This window comes from Protopterus annectens, chromosome 3.part0 (assembly GCF_019279795.1).
Source record: "Protopterus annectens isolate FY-2018-M chromosome 3.part0, PAN1.0, whole genome shotgun sequence".
In the NCBI taxonomy this organism is placed as follows: domain Eukaryota; kingdom Metazoa; phylum Chordata; order Ceratodontiformes; family Protopteridae; genus Protopterus; species Protopterus annectens.
Genome location: NC_056731.1, coordinates 1,982,271,042 through 1,982,297,043, shown reverse-complemented (window position 1 = coordinate 1,982,297,043; position 26,002 = coordinate 1,982,271,042).

Sequence of the window (26,002 nt, the reverse complement as noted above, 5' to 3'; positions counted from 1 at the left end):
CTCCAAAGTCTCTCTTTTGTCTCTCTGCTGCTGTAGAACTCTGCAGGGCACCAGGCAGGAGCTTGCTGAGCTGTATACTAGTCCCAAAACATTGCAAATGCGGGTTTTATAGCAGGGAAATGAAAGAGATAGAAATTAGCCCAAAATGGCCAACAAACTAATTTCTGGGCTGAAACCACTCCTCCAGGGATGGATAGGCTGCTCAAAGCTCCCCTCTCTCACAGGTGAACAGAGAAACTACATTCTATCCAAGTAAGGTATGGGCAAACACAGAAACTTGTAACACAGCCCTGAATTCAGCACTAACCTGAAAACTGGACTAAACTAGCTTAGAAAGGCGGGAAAACAAGTATATATTTTTTTGTTTTGTTTTTTTTTTTCAGAAAATAAACCAGATACAATAAACAAACACTTTAAATGCACAGAAATGGCTATGTAGCCTACAACAGTTAAACAGGTAATTTAAATACAAAAATGACTTTGTTAAAGTACTGGCAGTAAAATAAGTACAATATGTAGCTGAAACAAGCTTTTTAAATCACAGAAACTCTAGAAAATCAGCGGTTTAGGTGGAATTAGCTAAAGTCAGCAAGAAAATGCAGAAACATGATACTTAATCACTCCAAAGTCTCTCTTTTGTCTCTCTGCTGCTGTAGAACTCTACAGAGCACCAGGCAGGGGCTTGCTGAGCTGTATACTAGTCCAAAAACATTGCAAATGTGGGTTTTATAGCAGGTTAATGAAAGAGATAGAAATTAGCCCAAAATGGCAAATAAACTAATTTCTGGGCTGAAACCACTCCTCCAGGGATGGATAGGCTGCTCAAAGCTCCACTCTCTCACAGGTGAACAGATAAACTACCTTCTATCCAAGTAAGGTATGGGCAAACACATAAACTTTTAACATAGCCCTGAATTCAGTACTAACCTGAAAACTGGACTATACTAGCTTAGAAAGGTGGGAAAACAAGTATTTTTTTTTGTTTGTTTTTTCAGAAAATAAAGCAGATACAATCAAAAAACACTTTAACTGCACAGAAATGGCTATCACATGTGAGTGTGTAGCCTACAACAGTTAAACAGGTAATTTAAACACAAAATGACTTTGTTAAAGTGCAGACAGTAAAATAAGTACAATATGTAGCTAAAACAAGCTTTTTAAATCACAGAAACTCTAGAAAATCGGCATTTTGGCGGAATTAGCTAAAGGCAGCAAGAAAATGCAGAAAAATGATACTTAATTACTCCAAAGTCTCTCTTTTGTCTTTCTGTTGCTGTAGAACTCTGCAGGGCACCAGGCAGGAGCTTGCTGAGCTGTATACTGTATACCTGCCTGACCTGTGTGTAGTGGTTTTAGATGGCCTCACTGCTGTCATTCGGTGTTCACCCTGTGTATGTCCGGACATCATGAGCATGGCCCGTATATGTGTGGGCTACTACGTTCTCTCTATAATATCACACACTGGTGTGTCATGTTTATGTAATGCTCAGTACATGCCAGATATGCTGCTCAATCAGCCTATCATGTGACAACTTTAATATATGGATACACTCCCTGGTGTTGACTAGTACTTCTCCAATGCATCTGTAGTGCTGCATACGTGGGTTGTAGGTGACCACTCTGCTGAATGCAATATTAAGGATGTACCTGGTGTCTACCTTCCCTCTCAATGCCTGTTCCATGCTACAGACCTTATTATACTATCAGCTGTCCAGTGATTACATACATGACAAGTATTCCTGGTGTGTAATGTGGCAGTCCATGTCCTTGTACTGCATGATCCCAAAGGGATGTACTGCTGTATGAACACCCCACAATCACACATTTGCATACATGGCCAGCCACACAAACACACACATGTACACATGCATCCTATATGCATCAACCTCCCTCCACTTCACCACAGTGACCCTACAGACAAACGAACTACCCACCAGGATGCGCGCACACACACACACACACACACACACACACACACACACACACACACACACACACACACACACACACACACACACACACACATACAGGTGAGGTTGCACAATGATAATACACACAGTCCTCCTATTACCCATCTGTCAACATGCATAACATATGGTACACAACAGCATGCAGTGCAGCTATAGTCAATCCATGCTAGCAACAGTATACATGTGTGTGATGCATGTGCTTTGTTACTAGGTGATGCCCCTTCCCCTGGATACCACTGCACCCATGTACACAGTATTGCTGTGCACCTGTTCTGCACCCTGCCATGTACTGTGCACCACACCTCACAGGTGTACTGCCCATTGCTGAATGTGCATTACTGTGTCAGTTATGTCAGATTTAATGCTCACAGGCTCTATGTTTTTCAGCAACACATACCTGGGATGATATGTGGACAGATGTAATTTGTGAATGCCTGATATCTGATTTACAGCTCTCAACATCAGCGGACCATGTATGACCAATCCAATACTCTTACACTGGCAACCATCAGAGCATACCATGGCTATGGAGGGTGTACACAACTTTATTAATATGATGCACCCATCCTTTATCTGCCATGGGACCCCATCACCGCATATCTTAACAGTACATGAGCCTGATATGTGACATATGCCCTGTACTTTCACATGCAGTCTCTACAGAATGTGTTAGGTGTGCGGATGCTGACCACGATGCATACACACTGTGTGGGCATTTGTGTGCACACCCTTATCATGACAGTTTGTCGCACCTCTTGTTGTGTGTACTACAGCAGTCACTACTCCTAGCATGGGTATACCAGCTTTGGCCATCTGCATTTGCCAGTGTATGTTCAATCTGCCCTACACATGTCCCCCTAATCTGCATGATTGCAAAGTCTACTCATGTGCACATCCCTTGGTGTTCACACACTGCTGTCACTAATGCTGTGGGGGTAGGGTTACGTCTGCCACAGGTCCTGAACCTGACTATGTGCAGATACAGCCATTCCTAGCATCTTTTACATCCCTGCTGCAGTGCACTGGTGTGTCATGCTGACACCCCCACTCCTTCAGCCGTTTGGCAGATGCATGACAAGTAAGCCCTACACAGGTCATTCCACAGGGTGGTCCACTCCTGCTGATCATGGGCAGCCAGGCCAAATAAGATTGCATAGTGCTATATGAGTTCATTCAGCAGGATTTCATTTTCAACTGCTGTGTAGGCTGGCAGCCTTCCATGGGACATCGTGCCTGAAAGACATAAAGATGGACACAGATATGAGCAAGTCATGCAGCAAGGTTACCACAGTTCTTAATATACATCATTGTCACCGCCCCTCCATATCAGCGACAACAAACTGTACACACAACTCAATAGGTATGGCTACAGCATACCTACCAGTGGGGAAGAGATTGTACTGTACCACGCTATGTGCAATGTGTTTGTAGCCATGTTCCCTGTGTGGACACTATCATTACAGACTATTCACCTGCATGGCATTGTCAGGGCCACAATGGTTCCATATATGCCTGTGGTATGCTTGCTATGTGTGTGCTGCACATCTGACATACTGTGTTATTGCGGTGATCTATGCATGCTGTTGGACATGTTCTGGGATTGTGTAGACTATTACTACCAACATATGTTATATAACAGTGACACAATAGCATGCATATGTACTATTGGCCAGCAGAACCACATCTACAAACCCATCTGCCCATGTTACTAGGCCACATCACATGTGTGACCCACCCTGGGGCCTCCTCATGTACTGGTCCAGCAATACCATCAGGTGGAACCAACTGAGGGGATGTTGCCCCCCCCCCCCCCGCGGGCACACACAGACATGTTCCTGTCCCCTGAGGTCAGGTTCAGGGTCTGTTTCATAATGGGCTCCACAGACACATGTGGAATGTGCTACATCACCTTGAGGCACCGAGTACACATTCACAGGGCCCACATGCTCCTCCTGCTCAGCCTCTAGGCCAGGCACCTTCGGGACATGGACTGCTGTTGTGAGTAGCAGTGGGTGGGAGGCTTATTCCCATTGTGTCCATATTGGGGGCCATGGGACGCCCACATCACAGACCACACGCACCATCCAGGGTGTTTACCCACCACATGTGTCACATACCACCCCTGTAGGCTGTCCTCTGTATCTACCAGACCTGGCCACCTCCACAACTATACCTGCCATACTTCCCCATATTCCCATTCCATACTTCACAGACAAGGGCAATGTAGTCCAAACAAGGGGTTCACATGTGACATACCCATCTATATTGCACACACTGACAGCTGTAGATATCTGTGTGCATTGCTATGTGTGCTGTTTCCTCGCACATAGCATGTAGCACTGTGGTAGTAATATAGGGGATATGTATTTACATACATATATGTTTGTGTGTGTGTTTGTATATATGTAGACGTGCATATAGGTATATATCTATATATATATATATGTGATGTATATATGTGCTCATATATATAGGTCTGCACATGGGTATCTATATTTGTAGACATACATGTATATATATATATATATATATATATATATATATATATATATATATATATATATATATATAAAACAGAACATCTATATAACATCTGAGGAAGTTCATTGAAATGAAAATGCAGTCCCACGGATTTACTAATCTTCCATGCAGGACTAGCTTAGTCCTGCAAGGAAGCAGTCATTTAGGAGCAGGACAGCAGCCCGCCATGCATATTAATGAAGACACCCTGCCTGAGCTCCTAATCTTACATGGAGCATGTAGGAGTGCAGAGGGTGTGTCTAAGAGCAGAGATCTCAGAATATACACCCCCCCACAATGAAGAACAGCAGAAAGCCCTAAAGAATGAGCGAGACCACTCATAGGTGTCCGCATACCCACAACAATATCCCTCCACATGTACAACAGCAATAGTAAATACAAACAATATAAATATACCAATTTTTTTTTATGAAACCGATTAAATCTAACCGTAGGAGTGCGGGTTTGCCCATTGCTTAGCTACAGTTAATGCAGCTTAAATGGCTGAAGAGGATAACAAGGAAGAAATATGCAAATGAAGCAGTATAGCAATAGTGTAGTGGTCAGAGCATTCACCTTACGAGCAGGCATTCCCAGTTGGAGTCCCACTGCAGCACATTCCATTTTCAAATGCAAATCATGTTATGACCAATATTTTAGTTGCATAACCTACTAAATAGCATATACTGTGAACTGGGGTACTGCATTAAATGTAGATGTGAGGTGTCAGTGTCATAATGTTGCAAAGTCTACAGATAATCACATGTGCCCCATACAGTATATGTACGCAGGAATCATGGATACAAATGGAAGGTAAAATGTGTAATGAATGATAACTCCATACAGCTTCCAAATTCCCCACCTTCCCAAGATCCATTAGACATTACTGTCTAAATCAGTGCAGTTGTAAGTGGGAGTAAGTCCTAGTAAGCATGTGTAAGCACTATTAACCAGTAGTAAGTGAGAGTAAGCATATGTAAGCAGCAGTAAGCGGGCTTAAGCCTGTTTGTGCGAGGGTAAGCAATGCGCACACAGGTTAAGCAATATGGAAGCTAACTTTCTGTAAGCATATTTAACTGAAGGTTAGCAGAGCTTACCCTCTTGCAAACCTGATTACAAGTGCTTAAAAGTGCCTTAATCACTCTGTATCCAACAGCCAGTATTCTGCCCAGCAACAAAATGATCAGCCTTGCAGGTCTTGAATGCACTACCCTATACACTATAGTCACAGTAGTTAACCAACAAGCCATCACAGCAGTACATAAGAATTAGGTATCACCAAACAAACCCTCACTATAGTAAAATCAAACTGAACATATGAAAGGAATCAGTATACAGTCATATGTTCCATAACCTACTACATAACTTAAATATGTGAACTGGAGTACGGAAGTAACCCCAGATGTGAGGTGTAAATGTAATAGACTGTTGAAGTCTCCTACTAAACACAAGGACCCCATACAGTGTATGTACACATGAATCATGGATACCAGACATATATATAAGATGTAATGAATAATAAATCAATGCCAAAGAGCAAATATAATGCAAAGTCAATTTTAAGCAACTCTAAGCATTGCAAAGGCCAGCTTAGGAGGTGTAAGCAATGTGGAGGCCAGCTAACTCAATGTGTCCAGTGGTATATCCCTTTAAACAATGCCAACCTTAAGTAATTATGTTTGCCCATAGCTTACCCTTTTCAAAACTGACCAATCATGGCAAAGTGCAGGAAATGGGCCCTACTTAAGCCCAACAGGCGGGAATGCATCTCATAACTGGTTGTAGCATCCCCTTGAAGGCACCATGGCAGAAAGGAGAGAGGGAGTGCACTTCTGGGCGCAGCGCTAGGGCATCCAGGAGTCCAGAGTCATGGCAGGAATCCTTGTCAAAGACCATAAGCAGAGACTGCTGCAGGGCCAGTACCAGGGTTTCCAATATGAGGTGGGAGCCTGGGACCATATTGCCCATGACCTCACCAGTGCCACTGGCATACCCCAAACTGGTGAGCAGGTCAGGCATCACTATGCTGACCTGAAGCAGCATAAGGGGGATCTTTTGGATCAGTGGATCCAAGAGGCTAGGATGACAGGGGCCATCCTAGCTTTGTGTAAGTATCACTCCACTACGTGTGCAATAATTGCCAGCTCATGTATATTATGGATAGGTATGGCTAAATATTCCTCTTATGTCCTTCACAGCAGCAAGTGAGCGGGCCGTGAACCAGGAGGCCCATGGCTGTCGCCAGCAGAGGTTGTGATTCGAGCCAGGTCAGTAATACTCTTGCATGTACTGTCATAGGAAATAAATCTAAAAGCATCAGTAAGTTAGCTGAGAGTATAAAACCTGTATTGTTTAAGGCAAGTACAGCATACACCAGAAAATATGGCAGGAAGAGTCTCATATAGTTTGTATGTAAATAAAAGTATAATAGCCTGACAATAAAGGTCTAACTGCTGGACTGCATGTGTATACTCTGGTATCATATAGTAATGTAGATTTGCAATCACTTAATAGTACTGTTGTATTAAGCACTGTTACCCACACTGTGCAACATAAATAAAATGTGTAGGAATGTCTGTGTATGACTGGTGTAATTCCCAGAGGTCATTTTGTACAAATGAGAGACACATAGACAGAAAACAGTGAACTGCTGTATTTTTACTACACACAGTCATGGTTCGAATCCTGGGAGTGGTAGTAGCCTGGATACAGAATCATACACCACAACTGTACAGATATGTCCAGAATGTCCAGTAAATTGGCCCATATCTGCTGCCTGTCACCTTGTCCCCCTGGGAAATCAGTGGGATGATCCCAGACGTATAGGCAGCAAACAGGAAATACAACTGATTGTCACACATCTATGAGAACAAAGCTGGCACACTAGCAACTCCCCAAAATCTTATGAGAGTAATAAGGCATGTATGTCTCAGTTACACCCCCATGTTGTCAAGCTGTGACCAGAGTGCGTACAGTAACAGAGTGAGATGTATGTGCATAATAGTAATGTGGAATATGGTACTGTGCGTGGCAACATTCAGGTAGTGCTAACACACATTGCTCCCACAGGTCTGTCAGATATGAACACTGTGCCCAGAAATAAAGGAATGATACCATGTTCTGGTACTGTTTACTTTGGTATTGTATGGCATTGTGACTGATGCAGTTGCTCTGAATAATAAAGAATTACTCATAGCTGTCACCCACACTGTGCTACATAATATAACGGTGTAGGAAATCCTTTATATGAGTGTTGTAAGTCAATAAAGGTTGAAGAGGGTAATAGTCTACATATGTCCCTGTTCACCTGCATGTGGCCAGAGTCTGTGCAAAAAGAGATGCACAGGTACGTGCACAACATCAACCTGGAATCTGCGAGTATGTGTAGAAACAGTTAGTTAGTGTTAAAAACAATTCCTCCACAGGTATACCAGGTAAGAGGTGTATACTGCAGGTAAAACAAGTTCATGTATAAAGATGACGACAGCCATATCACTGTCCAAACTAAGGCAATAGGGTAGTGTAGTAATACTTGTAAGGTACAGATAACAGCACTGACTAGGAAAGTAATGAAACTACAGGACTATACTAGTTGTTAATTGACATCTTTCTCCCCCCACAATATCTCCAACAATACACTAAATACCCACCTCAACCGGTATGTGATGACTCCACTTTTATGCTGGGACATATGTCCTATTGGTTGATAATTATTTAAATCTGTTTCCATGCATGTGTTATGTTGAAATACTAAAACATTGGTGGCATGGTGCCATCAATGTACCTGCATGTTGTTGCTATTACCACTGTGGTCCCATATATGCATGTGTTCCATTTGCTATGTAACTGTTCCATATTTGGTGTCTGGGTTAATGGGAATATCTATGCACGCTGTTATATCTAACCCTGGAATGTGTTGACTATTACTAACCCACATAAGTTGATACACCATAAACTCCATAGCATGTATGGGAACGTGGGTCCCAGTGGACCCACCTGTCCCACCTCAGCCAGCCGTGTCACCAGGCACTAGCATGTCTGGGACCGAACCTGGGACCTCCTCATCCATTGGTCCTGCACCACCTTTGGGTGGAACCACCTCAGGGGATGGAGCTCACCCTCCCAGGAGCGGGCACAGACAGGAAGCTGTCACCCATCGCCAGGTCTAGGTTGTGGTGCATAGAGAGCTTGATGAGCAGTTTGGTGATCTTCTACACCAGCTCAAGGGCCGCATGTCATGACTAGCTGGTCAGCCTAGCTCTCCAACTCAGCCCCCAGCACAGCCACCTTCGGAGCTGTGAAGGTGCAGTGGTAACTGCCCATGGGCATGGATCTCAGTCCCACTGTTTCCACTAGGGGGCTCCTGGGCTTCCGATTTCCTACCACCCCTCCCCATCAAGGTGTTTACCCCCACATGTGCCGTATACCACCCCTGTATGCATTTTGTTTGTCTTGTCTGTTAACCTATGAAACCTACCTCCCCAAATATACCTGTTATCCCTCCCCAACATCCCACTCTCACCTGAAAAAAAAAAAGGGGCAATCTGTTCCCCAACAAAAATATCGCCCCATACATAACTGTCCATTTTGCACACATGTTCACTGGACACATGTAATCTGGTCTAATTGGCATCACAACATATTATTGTTGTCCTAATCACTCTCTCAGGGGTTTGAATGTTCAATTCTACCTTCAAATGCAGTGTATATGCACAGCTGTTGCTGTAGAAGAAATGGGCAGCTATGGACTTTCCCTACACCCTCCTGCACATCCCTAGCTATTTTCCCCACTGTCTTTCCCTCTTATTGCCCCTTTTTCACCACTTTCCTATCAACCCTTTTTTCTTTTCTTTTAAAGAAATTAGCACGGGGCAAGCAGGAGTAAGCATTTTAAGCAGCTGTAAGCGGGTTTAAGCTTGTTTGCACAGGGATAAGCAATGCCTACACAGGTTAAGCAATTCATAAGCTGAGTATAAGAAACTGTAACCAGAAGTTAGCAGTGCTTACCTCCATGCAAACCCGCACAAACCCACTTACAACTGCTTAAAAGTGCCTTAATCACTCTGTATCCAATGGCCTTTGTTCTGCCCAGTAGCAAAATAAACAGCCTCTGCAAGGCTCAAACCCAGCACCCTGCACACCACAGCCAAAGTGAAGTACCACTAAGCCATGTCAGATACATATAACTCTGATGTTTTCACAAACATATCATCCAGCCCAGTCTTTCAACAGTACAGGAAATGTATTTAAACATGTAGATGTATGTGTGTGTGTGTATGTATATATATATATATATATATATATATATATATATATATATATAGATATATACATATCTATATATGTAGATATATATATATATATATATATATATATATATATATATATATATATATATATAAACATATATACATACATATGCATATGTCTATAGATATGTATGTTTACATCTATATGTATATATATATATATATATATACATATATATATATATATATATATATATGCAATGGTGGTGCTGCGGTAGCGTTGTTGCCTCACAGTTAGACGTTGCCCGTTCGATTCTCAGTTAGAGCGTCTTCTGTGTGGCGACATGCGTGAACGGGCGTTCCTTCATTGAAGGTTGTGCGTTAGGCCCGGCAAGCCAGCACATAAAACTCTACTGCCAATAATTAGCGGACCGGAGTTCCGCTGTGGCGACCCCTAAAAGCCAAAAGACACAAAAAATATATATATATATGTATATATATATATATATATATATATATATATAGACATATACATATATACAGCTAAATATATATATATATATATATATATATATGTATAAACAGATATATATATATATATATATATATATATATATATATATATATATATAGGTATATACAGACATACATCTGTAGATAAAAATGGGAACATAAGAAAAACATATATGTCCACATGCACTGTTAATGGGGTTGAGGGGGCCCAAACAACATACGTCTTACAGATACCCCCCCCCCACAGCCAAACATGTCTGCCCTGCAATACACTACCAACTGCTGCAGATCCCATAACCAGGACCTGACACAACATGGGCAAAATATGTTAACAGTACTCCAACCCACCTGTATGATGTCAGGCTGGTATCAGTAACATATCATGCAGTACAGTCTGGCTACCATAGGGAATGTACAATGTGGAAGCAATCAACATCCCTGGGATACATATACACAGACACATATATGCAGATACAGATATATATATATATATATATATATATATATATATATATATATATATATATATATATATAGATGTCACTACACATACACACACAAAGATATGTATATGAAGCATATGTAGAAGGTGCACACAATACAGAACAGCCACTATGCCTACGATTGCCACCTTACCAACTGGACACTGTATGAGCCACCCATACAAATGACAATTGTTGCCTGCAACATATACCCACAGACAGGTCAACGGATATAAAACCACACATAGGTTTGCATACATGGGAATGCTTTATATGTTTACTATTCCAGTTGTATATGCCATGTCATATAGCTGTTTAGACACTGACATACATATAAACAGAGTAATGCAACTGTGAAACAGTTATATTAATACAGTAGTGTGGAAAGGTTTACATATGTTGCTTTCCAGGCCAAGGCCTTCAAGTAGTACAATAGTAAAAACAGACTGGGCCACAGGATACCAATCAATCAACAGTAGGTAATGGAGATGTATAGTCCAGCAGCCTCTATCTACACTCTGTACACAATCTCTAGGGTGTAAAGACCACGGATGACACAATGGGCTGTATCTGTTACATAACAATGCATAACTGACACCATCACAATCACACTGACAAACAGAACAGTCTGTATGGCAAGTGGCAGTAGGCCTGCATTTTCCCAAGGTGGATTTTATGGTAATTTAGATCCAGATACCTTAAGGCAGCTTACCCCTGATACCCCCTCATGTTGTAACAGCTTAGGTTAGTTATGGTGCATCCCCCCCTAGACTCAATAATACAGGGCCATATACCAGAGTTACATACACTGACCTCTGGAGTGCATAAGGGCACACATGCATTGTGTAGGTGAAGCCCACACATATATGGACCTAACCCCACAGTATGTGTGGGGGACACAATAGCAGTGGACTGATGGCAGGAATGGCAGCATGACATACTCACAGCCCACTACATAAAAGCCCCTGACAGCATGTCATATGTACAAAGCCTGGTATATAGGTGGAGAACAGCGGCTGGAATATAGGCCCATATGTGTAAAACCATTGTCATATACTAAGTAAGTCGCTCGTGGTACAGGATAGTATGCAACATACCCTAAATCAGGAATATGAAGTTAGAAACAGAAATGGATGCAGCCATGTACTGATAGCACTCAACACACACACTGCCAGTAATATATCTGACACAAGACCTGTGTGGTGGACAGACAAAACATAACAGGCACACTTCTGGCCATCAAGAGGATAGGTCCACAGTTGAGAGCTATGCAGACAGACTGCATTCATAGTTAAACTAGTATGTACATACAAACCCTGTAACACCAGTGCTATACAATGCATACAACACTACTCCCACTCTGTCTGTAGCTCTGGAACCTCCTACAAATATGTAGCTGGCCTGAGTGTGCAGGTTCTCCTGTAAGAGGTATTACTGTCTGTAACACTACTGCCTATACACAGGAAGGATGTCCATCATACAGCAAAGGTAAAAGGACCACACCCACATGATGTAGGGATTTATAGTAGTTGGTTGCCTTGACAGTGGTAACTGGAAGTACTACACAGCATGCTACATGCAGGTAGCAAGTGGAGGACACTGACTGGTGCAGACGCCATCACCTAATCATGTGCATCACTGGGCTGGACAGAATGACTGGGCTGGATATATGTATGATTACAGAAAGGTGCTTATTATGGAATATAATGGACATAGTGAGAACATTAAATCTATTGTTGAAAGAGAGTGGAATAGGTTTATAGCCCTTACAGATTTAAAGGAAATAAAGAAAGAGCATTTGAACACTGTGTACAGGACAGGAAGGAACTTAACAGAAATAATACAAAATGACAAAAATGTTGGTATTACTACCCAGGGAAGGAAAAAAGGGAACATTTAAGTGTGGAAGGTGTTCACAATGTTCCTTCATTTTCCATAAGGAATCCATTTTTGTAAAGAGTAGAAAAAATGTTTGGAAGGGAAGAAATATAATTGTATCTCAGCAGGGCTAGTATATATAGCAACTTGTGACCTATGTGCTTCATTCTACATAGGTAAAACTGAAAGACAACTCAGAAGGAGAATTAAAAAAAAAATTAAGACATTCAGAATGAAAAATGAGAACAATGCTCACTTTAAGCACACTAAAACATGTGTTAAGGCAAAATTCTCCCTTTTTTCTAGAGGATGTAAGAGGAAAGAGAGGGGTGGAGCTTGGGCAACACAAATTGAGTATAAAGAACTGTGGTGGCAGGTAAATTTAGAAGCCAACAAATTTTCTGGCTTAAATGAGAATATCTCTCTTAAGCCACTGCTAAACATGAGAGCTGCCAAGTTATAGCTAAAAGGGTGTATTTTTCAATATTTGTTTAACTGTTTTCCCTGAAAGTGTAATTATCACTATTTCCACCAGATAGAGCCCTCACAGTTGTATTCCATCAACATATACACACACATATATTCATTTTTATTTTTCATTATTTCATTATTATTTTTTTTTTGCTTAGATGTTTATAGTTTTGCATTCGATGTTTTTAGTGACCAATTGAAACTGATGGTTTTAAGATGCAGTCTGCTATTTTTGTGAACCAATTCATGTCAGGTCAAAGTTTGTTGTGCAAAAGGAAGCTGCTTTACTAATTTTAACTTGAATGTTGTTCCCATGGTTCTCACTGGACAAAAGTTAATTGGCAGGGTTTATAATGAGCACTTCACATTGTGAAAAGTTTTTTTTACATTTGAGGAAGTTCATTGAAATGAAAATGCAGTGTGATTTTAAAGTGTTTATGTATCTTTTTTTTGGTGCTGTTACAGTTTTTGCTAGTGCAATAAAGCTGGACTTTTTTACCAATTACTGCCTGATTCTCCTAAAGCTCCTTTTCTTTTGGTAGTTGTTAAGATCAGTTGATGGGCCAACTTTATGTAGGGGAATGATGTATGCGGTTTTCCAGATGGAAGGGACCTGGTGTTCAGCTATTGATCTGTTGATTAGCATTGATATAGGGTATGCAGTGCCATCTTCTGTTAGCTTTAAGTACTCTGCGGGTAGACTGTTGGTAGCTACTGCAGTTGGTTTTATCTTTTTTAGAATTTTTTTGATGGTATCAGTTGGTACTGGTAGCAGTGAGAAGGTGGATGTGATGTTAGGTGTTGGGAAGGAGAGTTTGTTTGTTGATGGTGCTTGATTTCTCGATAGTTCTAGGATGGTTTCTGTAAAATATTTGTTAAATTGGGTGGCTATATTATCTGAGTATTGGTGGTGGTGGTGGGGGGTTCCTGTTTTACCTGGGAGAAGGATATTGTTTATTGCAGACCAGAATTTTTTGTGGGTTTTTGTGGTGCTTGGCTTGTATTTCAGTGTAGTAGTTAATTTTATCTGTTTTAACTTGTTTCTTTGCTTTATTCCTAAGTTCCTGAAAAGTTTGAAATGTGAGTTGGGACCTATTTCTTTTCCAGGAAGACCAAGCCTTATTTCTAAGCCTGAGGAGAGTTAGTGTTTCTTTTTTTAACCATGGGGCATAGTTAGATTTAACACATGTATATCTACTTAGTACCTGCGCATTCAGACTGGAAAGGAAAGTAGTGTTGAAGTACTTTACTGCGTCCTGCAGGGGTAGGAGTTTTAAAGGTGGCCAGTTACAATGTCTAAGTATCTCTATAAGTTTGCAGAGGTTAAGTTGTTTTTTATTTTATATTTGTAGCAAAATGGTCTGTATAGTTTGGATTTTCTTTCTGACTTGATAAGTGGGAAAATGATCACTGAGGCTGTCTGGTAGACAACCTGAGAGGGGGTATAGGGCTGTCCTGTTTGTTAACATCCAGTCTAGAGTGGAATGTCTGTCTGAAGTTTTATTAAACCTAGTGGGTTATTGGATGAGTTCAGAGAAACCATGTAGGTTAATATGGTCTTTGGGGTCTGGGGAATTGCACTCTGACCAGTCTATATTAAGATCACTCATTACAAGTGTTTCCTGAGGTAGGTTATTGCAACACCAATGTAGTAAGTTTTCCAGCACTGGAATATTATCTCCTGGTGGCATGTAAAGACCTATAATATATATTTTTATTGGGGATGATTTTTAGTTTGGCATACAATATTTCTGCATTTTTAAGTTCTAAGTATTTTTCAGATAATGTTTCTATAGAGAGGTGATTTTTATAGAGTTGTCCTGTTCGATTCTCAGTTAGAGCATCTTCTGTGTGGAGACATGCATGAATGGGCGTACCTTCATTGAAGGTTGTGCGTCAGGGCCGGCAACTCGGCACATAAAAATCTGCTTCCAATCATTAGCGGACCAGAGTTCCACTGTGGCGAACCCTAACCGGGAAAAGCCGAAAGACACAACAACAACAACAACCTCTTTGATTCCATCAGAGCATATAATGTTGTAGCCTGGGGGTAGTATCTCATCACTATTGGTGTTAGGATTTAGCCATATCTCAGTAAGTAGAGCAATGTTTGGTAAGTAGAGAGCTAAGTTGCATGGAGCTCACAAATTTTAATGTTAATACTTCTAATGTTCATATTTAGTATTAAAATATCTGCTTTATCTCTACTGGGAATGATTGATGTCAGATTAGTGTTTATTTGTGGACCAGGGTGAGGGGCTGAGGCTGGGTGATTGTTGGCTGGCCAGGGTTTGGATGTATGTCCCCACACAAGGTTAATCTATTTGTAGTTTGGACAATGTGTTGGAATTTGATAAAGCTTTTGTCATATTTTAAGGAGATGCCTTATAATGACACTCCTACCTTAAATCTCAGACCGGTGTTAACAGTATATTGAATGAAAATGAATGCCTGAACCAGATTAAAGCTCACTTTTTTACTAAAGATAATTGCATTACATAACTGCCTCCTTCCAAAATACTTGTTTCTGGAAAGATGCATCTCCTCCATTGCTAATCACCTTCTGACATCAAAACTGCCAAAACTACTGACGAGGTTTATGTGAGACAAAACGTATCATAGACTGCCAAGGAAGAAGATAATGGCTTCAAAAGTCCATGGAGGAGTAGGATTGCTACACTCATTTCACTGATTTATTGCATTTTGCTACTGTGAAATACAGTCCTCAACCGATATGGGTCTACCTCATGTTTAGTTATATATAATTTCAACATATAAAAGCCCTCTCCATGGAAGGAAAGAAAATTTGGGATCATGTGGGGAATGGAAAAGAAGATTTTTTTTACATGTTAGTAAGGCTTAATCTCTGTTGGCAATTGCAAGGTATGTGGGACTGAATTTGGGCTAACAAGTGTTTGTGTAAAGGTTAAAGTTATTTTCCAGAAAGATTGATTTTTCTCTGTTGGCTGGATCTATAGCCTGACAAAGACAATGAGCCTTTACTCCTTGACATTTACAGGAAAAGAAGTCAGGATACTGAGCTACCACAGTGGCAGTATTTACATTTAAAATATATATAAAAAATGAACAACCATAGGAATCTGTCTAATTCCAACCTCTACACCACTACTGTTGAGGTAAAAACAAAACAAAAAAAAAGACAAACTAGTGGGTTTAAAACTTCCTTGATGAGCTCAGTCACAATAATTCCCAAAAATCATGGCAATTGGGTAGTGTTCCAAACCAAGAAGCCCTGCTTTGGAACACTACCTTGTTTTCATGATTGTTTGAGAATTATTGTGACTAAGCTCATCAACAAAATTTTAAAAACCACTAGTTTCTCAGCATTTACATTAAATAAACATAAGACACCTAAATGTCAGGATACACAAGTAGGGGATGAAAAGTTAAGTAAGAAACCTAACAATATAGGAAGCAAACCACATCTCCTTACAGCATTTTTATAAAGCATTAATTACAGCCGAGCTGTATATTTAGGATATAGGGTATGTTGGGGAAGCAATACTTCACATTAACCATAGTCTAGACATGGAACAAAATGATACTAATGAATAAGGGCTGGAGTTCAGTTTGCTGTGTTTACTTCCCACCTTTAACAAAAATATAGTTTTAGCATCTCACATCAGTCCAGGTTAAGTATAAAGGAAAGAGTAATGACAGACACAAGAGGTGTGGAATGCAGGTCACTGATGATCTTTATTTGAGTCTGGCCTGGAAGTCTGTGTTGTTTTTTTTTTTTTTTTTTTGGTCCAAAGCACATGGTGTAGCCATGGTAACCAAACGTGCAATGCACTGTGAAATAATTCGAATTTTAGTGAATTCAACGAATATTGGAACATTGTTTTTTATGACTGGTCTGCTTTGATGTAACTTAGCATACTCAGCAATTCTTTAGTACCCATTTCTCATCAGTAGCTTTACTGTCTAGTTGAAATGTTATTTATTTTTTTTATTGGTGGTGGTGATGGTTACACTGTTATAATGTGATGATGTTTGTTTAGAAATGTTTTAACACAACCTGTTAACTATGGTATTGTGGCTAATAAAATTATTTAAAAATAAGACATTCAAATATCAAAAAAGGATAACATATAAACTGAACCATATATATGAAACCAAACAATAATTAACTATTAATTAAAGTCTATAGTCCAATATGAGTTTTGAAGGACAAAAGAATCACACTTTTAACATGTCTGCACAAAAAATGATAATTTCAAATGTCTATACCCTTACATCTGGTGTTTTGGAAAGGTACATTTGAACATCACATTTCTTATTATATAATGTATAATGATTCTATGATTAAACATAATGCATTTGGCAGGAGGGAAATATTGCTAGTATATAAGACAAACTGATCAGAATAATTAATGCGGCTACACTTTTAGAACATAGGTATGTCCTAAATTACATAGAACGGATGAGAAATATTTTTTACAACTTTGTCATGGCTATTAATGTAAGAGATTGAAACTACACAAATGCATATATGAAAAAAGATAAATTGAAAGCATTCTTGTACATTGTCAAAGCCTTATTTTTTTCTTTGTTTAATTAAAAAAAAGTTCACAGCACTTCCTTTTGCAAAAAAAACAAAACAAAAAAAAAACAACTTCTCCTGTAAACCTCAAATAAAGAAGAAACATTTCATGTGTCTGCTTTGACATGACTTTGCTATGTTAAGCAACAGATGCTGGCAAATAAGGGTGTGCTTATAGTCACCCTGGAGCTACCAAGTGTCAGAAGCTTATCGCTTTAATGTACGGTGAGTTTTGCAATTTATTTACAGTGCTATTCTGAGAATTACAATGTTTAGTTAACAAATGACCTATGGCATTCTAAGTGCCCTTCTATTTGCACATTTTATGAGTGCTGCTATACTGGAAGAGTGCTATTTGAAGGACTATAGTCAATTATTGTCTTCAAATAAATCATTTAGTAACTGGCAAAGAGACTAAATCCCAAATTGAGAGCTGTTAATTTGCTCACCTTGTCAGGCAGTAATAAAATGCTTTATGAATCTAATGTTAATACTACATGACATGTGTTACCAGGTCTTTAGAATTCACATCTACACACTTATCAGGCTTTACAGAGTATAATCTGTCTGAATAAATAAATTGTTGCCTTATTTTCCCCAACAGGTCCTTAGTATCAGAAATAACAAAATAAAAAATAAAAATGGTGTCAGAAGATATAGGGATGTTCTTTCATTCTGTTAATTTGCTTCTTGAACTAAATGTAGCATATTTTTGCATCTGTAAATATGTATATATTTTTATCATATATTTGCAATTGTAAATAAGTTTTTTGCCACTTCATATGTAATCCTATTCACATGGGCTTTGCCTGCAAATGGTTAACTGAGGCAGTGTACTATCCTGGTAAACAAATATAACTAAACAAAGAATTTTATTTACCACCTTTTTCATATCTGTTCATGTTAAGGCAATACCTGCTTGTAACCCTACAGTTTTTTTTTTTATTTTTTTCCAGTAACATCTGTCTGTCTATCTATCTATCGATCTATCTATCTAGCTGTCTGTCTATCTATCTATCTATCTATCTATCTATCTATCTATCTATCTATCTATCTATCTATCTATCTATCTATCTATCTATCTATCTATCTATCTATCTATTTATCTATCTATCTATGTATTTGTTTTACTTGCTGTCTGGTTTGGCCTTCTCTGATTTCACAGATAATTCATGATAATTAGAATTACTTTCCTCAAAACACCATCAAAATTCTTCTGCTCTTTGTAACAAGTATCATGGGGTCTTTTACACCCATCAATGCAGGCGAATGGGGTCTCATTTTAATGTCTGTTCAGTGTGTCATGATGACCTGCAGAGTCAGTATTAAAGCATGAATCCAAGCTCTTCACAAGAGGGTTAACACCCTCACCTATCTTCACCTATCTTCCTAGTTTCAAAGACATGTCATATGCTGAGCAAGTCAGTCACACAAACCATTTAATTTTCTTAATCTATTTCAGCGGTCTATATTACGTCAGCAAAGTTTTATTTCTGCGAATACCTAATTATCGGCCCTTTACATTGAACATCTATTCAACAAATGTTCACATAAATGAATGGTTTTCATAGGGAAGGGAATTACTTGTCTATAACAGTGATCGCCACACACACTACATTATTTCAAACTCCCCAAGGTTGGGGGCTGTGGTCCCAACACCCCCCTACTTGTACATATCAACTCCAAGATTGCAATACAGTGGGGAAAAGGGCACTTTTCTAATAATGGCGAGTGAGTTCCTTCCATATGAAAGCCGTTCACTGATGTGAACATTCGATGAATGGATGTTTGATGGAAGAGGGTCGATAATTAGGTATTTGTAGCAATAACATTTTGATGAAGTAATACAGACCCCTATTCCAGCATTGTGAAAAATAACACCATTTTAATAAGCAGTTTTATTGCCATACTACAATGTTATACCCTACTGTGTCAGCCTTTAAGTGTTGAGAAAATCAATGCAGGCTGCTCATTTTATGAGGTCTATACACACACACACACACACACACACACACACACACACACACACACACACACACACACACACACACACACACACACACACACACACACACACACACACACACACACACACACACACACACACACACACATAAATACACTTCTATATCTATCTATCTATATCCATCTAACTATCTATATGAGTCTGTGTCATTTAGTCTAAACTCAGGTTCTCTAAATGCAACTGATTTAAACTCAATTCATCTAACACAACATAACTCAAAAGACACTAAGAAAATAATGCTTTTGTAGGTGAAGCTCAGCTGTACCCACCATGTGGGAGGCGTTGCCCACCACACCCCCTAAATCATATATAACAATTCCACAGTCATACTACAGTGGTAAAAAGAGAAAAGAAACTCTGGAAGGTGCATCAGCAGCTCATACAATCCAGCACACTGTGAATAAGCAAGCTGCCACCACATTGCGTATAAATGAATGCAATTATTTATTTATTTAATAACGCTAGTACCATTAGTATCAGTATTATAACTAGTAAGTTGTACCAGAAACACTTTTTATAGACCACCGAATAGCTGGCTAACTACAGCAGAGCTAGTAAGGGAGACTGCTAGAAAGGTGCTTGGTGTGACATCTGGACAGAGGAAGGAGGACAAGGAGACCTGGTGGTGAAATGAGGAAGTACAGGACAGTATACAGAGGAAGAGGCTGGCGAAGAAGTGGGATTGTCAAAGAGATGAAGAAAGTAGACATGAGTATAAGGAGATGAGGCATATGGCAAAGAGAGAGGTGGTGAAAGCTAAGGATAGGGCATATGGAGAGTTGTACGAGAGATTGGATGCTAAAGAGGGAGAAAAGGACCTGTATCGATTGGCTAGACAGAGGGACAGAGCTGGGAAAGATGTGCAGCAAGTAAGGGTGATAAAGGTTAGTGAGGGAAAGGTACTCACAAGAGAGAAGAGTGTGTTGAGTAGATGGAAAGAGTATTTTGAGAGGCTGATGAATGAAGAGAATGAGAAAGATAGAAGGCTGGATAATGTGGGGATAGTGAATCAGGAAGTGAAACAGGTTAGCAAGGAGGAAGTAAGAACAGCTATGAAGAGGATGAAGAATGGAAAGGCTGTTAGCCCAAATGACATCCCAATAGAAGCATGGAGGTGCTTAGGAGAAATGGCAGTGGAATTTTTAACTAGATTGTTTAATGAAATTTTGCAAAGTCAGAGGATGCCTGAGGAGTGGAGAAAAAGTGTTTTGATACCTATCTTTAAAAATAAGGGTGATGTGCAGAGCTGCAGTAACTACAGAGGGATAAAATCGATCAGTCACAGCTTGAAGTTATGGGAAAGAGTAGTAGAAGCTAGGTTAAGAAGGGAGGTGATGATTAGTGATCAGCAGTATGGTTTCATGCCAGGCAAGAGCACTACAGATGCAATGTTTGCTCTGAGAGTGTTATTGCAGAAATACAGAGAAGGTCAGAAGGAGTTGCATTGTGTATTTGTAGACTTGCAGAAAGCATATGACAGGGTGCCTAGAGAAGAGTTGTGATATTGTATGAGGAAGTCGGGAGTGGCAAAGAAGTATGTAAGAGTGGTACAGGATATGTACGAGGGTAGTGTGACAGTGGTGAGGACTGCAGTGGGAGTGACAGATCTGTTTAAGATGGAGGTGGGATTACATCAAGGATCAGCTCTGAGTCCTTTATTTTTGCAGTGGTGATGGACAGGTTGACAGATGAGATCAGACAGGAGGCCCCGTGGACTATGATGTTTGCAGATGACATTGTGATCTGTAGTGAGAGTAGGAATCAGGTTGAGGACTCTGGAGAGGTGGAGATATGCTCTAGAGAGCAGAGGAATGAAGGTCAGCAGGGCTAAGACAGAATATATGTGTGTAAATGAGAGGGAGGGTAGAGGAATGGTGAGGATGCAGGGAGTAGAGTTGGTAAAGGTGGACGAGTTTAAGTACTTGGGATCAACAGTTCAGAGTAATGGTGAATGTGGAAGAGAGGTGAAGAAGAGAGTACAGGTAGGGTGGAATGGGTGGAGAAGAGTGTCAGGAGTGATTTGTGACAGACGTGTACCAGTAAGAGAGAAAGGGAAGGTCTACAAGAGTGTAGTGAGACCAGCTATGTTATATGGGTTGGAAACAGTGGCATTGACAAAAAAGGCAGGAGTCAGAGCTGGATGTGGCAGAGTTAAAGATGTTAAGATTTGCACTCAGTGTGACTAGGATGGATAGAATTAGGAATCAGTATATTAGAGGGTCAGCTCATGTTGGCCAGTTTGGAGACAAAGCAAGAGAGATGAGATTGCGTTGGTTTGGACATGTGCTGAGGAGGGATGATGGGTACATTGGGAAAAAGATGCTAAGGATGGAGCTGCCAGATAAGAGGAAAAGAGGAAGACCTAAGATAAGGTTTATGGACGTGGTGAGAGAAGACATGCAGGCGGTTGGTGTGACAGAGCAAGATGCAGAGGATAGGAAGAAATGGAAAGAGATGATCCGCTGTGGCGACCCCTAATGGGAAAAGCCGAAAGATGATGATGATGAATTTTGATTAAACTGATAGATCACTTCAATGTAATGCATGTAGATAGATATAAATACAGATGCATATACATATATATATATATATATATATATATATATTTATACATATACATTGATATATATATATATATATATATTAGATATAGATTTATAAATTAGATATAAATATATATAGATTGATATATAGATGGTTTACTATCAAAATTGAATGACATGTCGGATCAACTTACGTGAAGTCCGAACTTCGAATGCTGAGACATCGAACACCACTATTACATACTATAAAATTCAGCCCCTTCTTGACCCATGTTAGCAATTGTTTTTAAGTATGGTGTGGTTAAAAATATTGCTGTTCATGTTTTTTTTTTGGCAGTTGGGCAGGTCAGCAGTACAGATTTTGCATAAATGGGTCAACAATGTGACAAAACTGTGAAGTGCAATCAGAGTTTTGATAGTAAACCTAAAAAAAAATATATATATATATATATATATATATATGTATAGAGATATATATATATGGGTCTACTTTCATAGACCTAACGCACGTAATCACCGACACACATTTTCCCCACCCCAAACAACCGACAACACACACCCGACAACTCAACATACCGAACACCAAAACACCGACACAAAAAACGCCAAATACACATTGCACACAACAACATATCCACTAACCTTAACCTAAACCCTAACCCTAGACTATGACACCACCCAACCCGCACCCCTAACCCTAACTCACTTAACACACCCCTAAACCCCAACACACTCACCCTACCTGCACCCTAACCCTAACTCACTTAACACACCCTAAAACATTCAGCCCATCACTATCGACACTCACTCCACCCGCATTCTAACCCTAACACACTTAACACTACCCTACACAGCTCGTCACTTCCACACTTACCTCACCGGAACCCTTAGTCCGACACCACCGCACACTCACATTTTCCACACACTATCCTAAAATCCCTCAGTATCGTACACTTACCTGTCCGCTCCCCAATACTACATCTGTCACTTCCAGCACACTTCGATCGCGCTCACACGCTGCCGTTGTCGGTCTCTCAGCCATCGGGATATCGCTGTAACCTACCTGTTCGGTTGTTCCGCCTCGGTCTTCGGTGTCGATAAAGTGGCGCTGGGTCTATGAAAGTAGACCCATATATATATATATATATATATATATATATATATATATATATATATATATATGTATAGAGATATATAGGTGATGCAGTGGTTAATGTTGTCACCTCACAGCAAGAGGTTCTCCAGTTCATTTTATGGCTGGGGTGCCTTCTATGTGGAGTTTGCATGTTCTCCCTGAATTTGCTTGCATTTCTTCTGGGTACTCTGGTTTCCTCCTACATTCTACACACATGCGTCTGGAGCTTTTCTCCTTGGGCCCATGCTGAAAATAGGCTCTGTCCTAGTTTCCCGGTCAACAAATGTTTAATAAATAAATTATATATATATATATATATATATATATATATATATATATATATATATATATATGTGTATATATATATATATATATATATATATATATATATATATATATATATATATATATATATCTACATATGGGTCCATTTTGTAATTTTGAAATACTGAAATTCAGAAATTCAGTATTTCGAAATCACAAAGCCAAAAACCTAAGCACAACTCACAAATGCGAAAACACACAACAGCGAAAATCAAAATCCCGACACTACATCACTCATACAGTACACATATAAAGAAGCACAACCCCCCCACAATCAAACAAATGTATCTAAACTACATATAAGCAGGGGGGCAAGCCCCCGTGCACCCACTACTTATATATCCTAACTCCAAGACCACATAAACAGAAACACAAACGAAACTCACGCACACACATCTTACAGTCCTTTACACACACACACACACACACACACACACGCACACACACACACACACACACACACACACACACACACACACACACACTCACACACACACACACACACACACACACGCACACACACACACACACACACACACACACACACACACACACACACACACACACACACACACACACACACACACACATCACAGTCACAACGCACACTCACATACACTAAAGCCCCTAACCAACATACTTACACACACACACTTACCTAAATTAAACCCAAACACCCACACACTGCACCAGCAGAAACGGAAATTCATAATCTCTGTGCTTCGAGATTTTGAATTTCGTGCTTCTGCCAGTTTCGGAACTTTGATTATTTGGCTTTGTGATTTCAAAATACTGAATTTCGGGATTTCAGTATTTCAAAATTACAAAGTGGACCCATACATACATACATACATACATACATACATACATACGTACATACATACATACATACATACATACGTACATAAATACATACATACATACATACGTACGCACATGCATATGTATTATGGAGAACAAGCATACTCATGCCAGTGTACAAGAACAAAGAGGACATCCACAACTGTGGGCAGTACAGAGGCGTCAAATCCTTATCACATTGCATGAAAGTTCTGGAGAGGGTGATTGAGAAGATGGGAGCTGACCAGTTTGGATTCAGATCAGGATGCAGCACAACTGACCCGATGTTTGCATTGAGACAGATACTTGAGAAGAAGCTAGAGATGAGGAGAGAGTCCAACTGGACATTCCTTGACTTGGAGAAAACATATGACAAGGTTCCAAGAAAGCTGATCTGGGCAGTACTGCGGTGGTTTGAAGTCCCAGAAACATTGGTAGAATTAGTGCAGGCTATGTACAAGGACCCAGTGACTCAGGTACGGACAGTGTTCGGCCTCACAGAGGGGTTCCCAGTGGGTGTGGGTGTACATCAGGGTTCAGCTCTGAGCCCACTGCTGTTCATACTGGTGATGGACTACATTAGCAAACAAGTTGAAGGGGATGGTTCAACAAAGCTGCTGTATGCAAACGATGTGGCAGTACAGGCAGACTCTGAGCTAGAACTTCAGCAAAAGCTAGAAGGATGGAATGCAAATCTGAAGGCACATGGGATGAAACTAAGCACAGATAAGACTGTGGTAATGGCAGCAAATTGGGGAAATCAGAAGAAGCTGATAATAGAGATAGAAGGGAAGATAATGGAACAGATAAACAGCTTCAAGTATTTGGGAGGAGTAGTTGAGGAGAAGGGTAGTCTGAATGAAGAGGTCAAAGCTAGAAACAGTGGGGCTACAGCCAACTGGCATAGAATATCAGGTGTAGTCTATGACAGAGGAATGCCAAAGAAGCTGAAAAGTAAGGTGTACAAGACAGGGGTGTGACCAGTACTACTATATGGTACAGAAACCTGGGCAGTAAAGGCAGAACAGTTGAAGAAGTTAGAGGTGATGGAAATGAAATGCCTGTGAAAGGAGATAGGATGCAGACTGTGGGACAGATGAGGAAATGAGAACATAAGAGCAGAAGCCAAAGTAGCTCCAATTGCAGAAAAGATCAAAGAGAACAGATTATGGTGGTTTGAGCACATGTAGAAAAGCAGAAGACAATCTGCTGAGGAAGATCTGGGGCAGACAGGAAGAAGGTAAGAGGAAGAGAGGACGTCCAGTAAAGAGGTGGATGAATCGTGTGAAAAAAAATCTGCGACAGTCAGGCACGAGTGTTGAAGAAGGCAGGAGTGTGCCACAGAATCAAGAAAGTTGGTGACAGTTAACACAATACCCTGACCCCATGTAGAAAAATGGGAAAAAGGGGGCTGATGATGATGATATGTATTATATACATGTATGCATATGTATTATATACATGCATGCAATTTTATGTTATGTTGT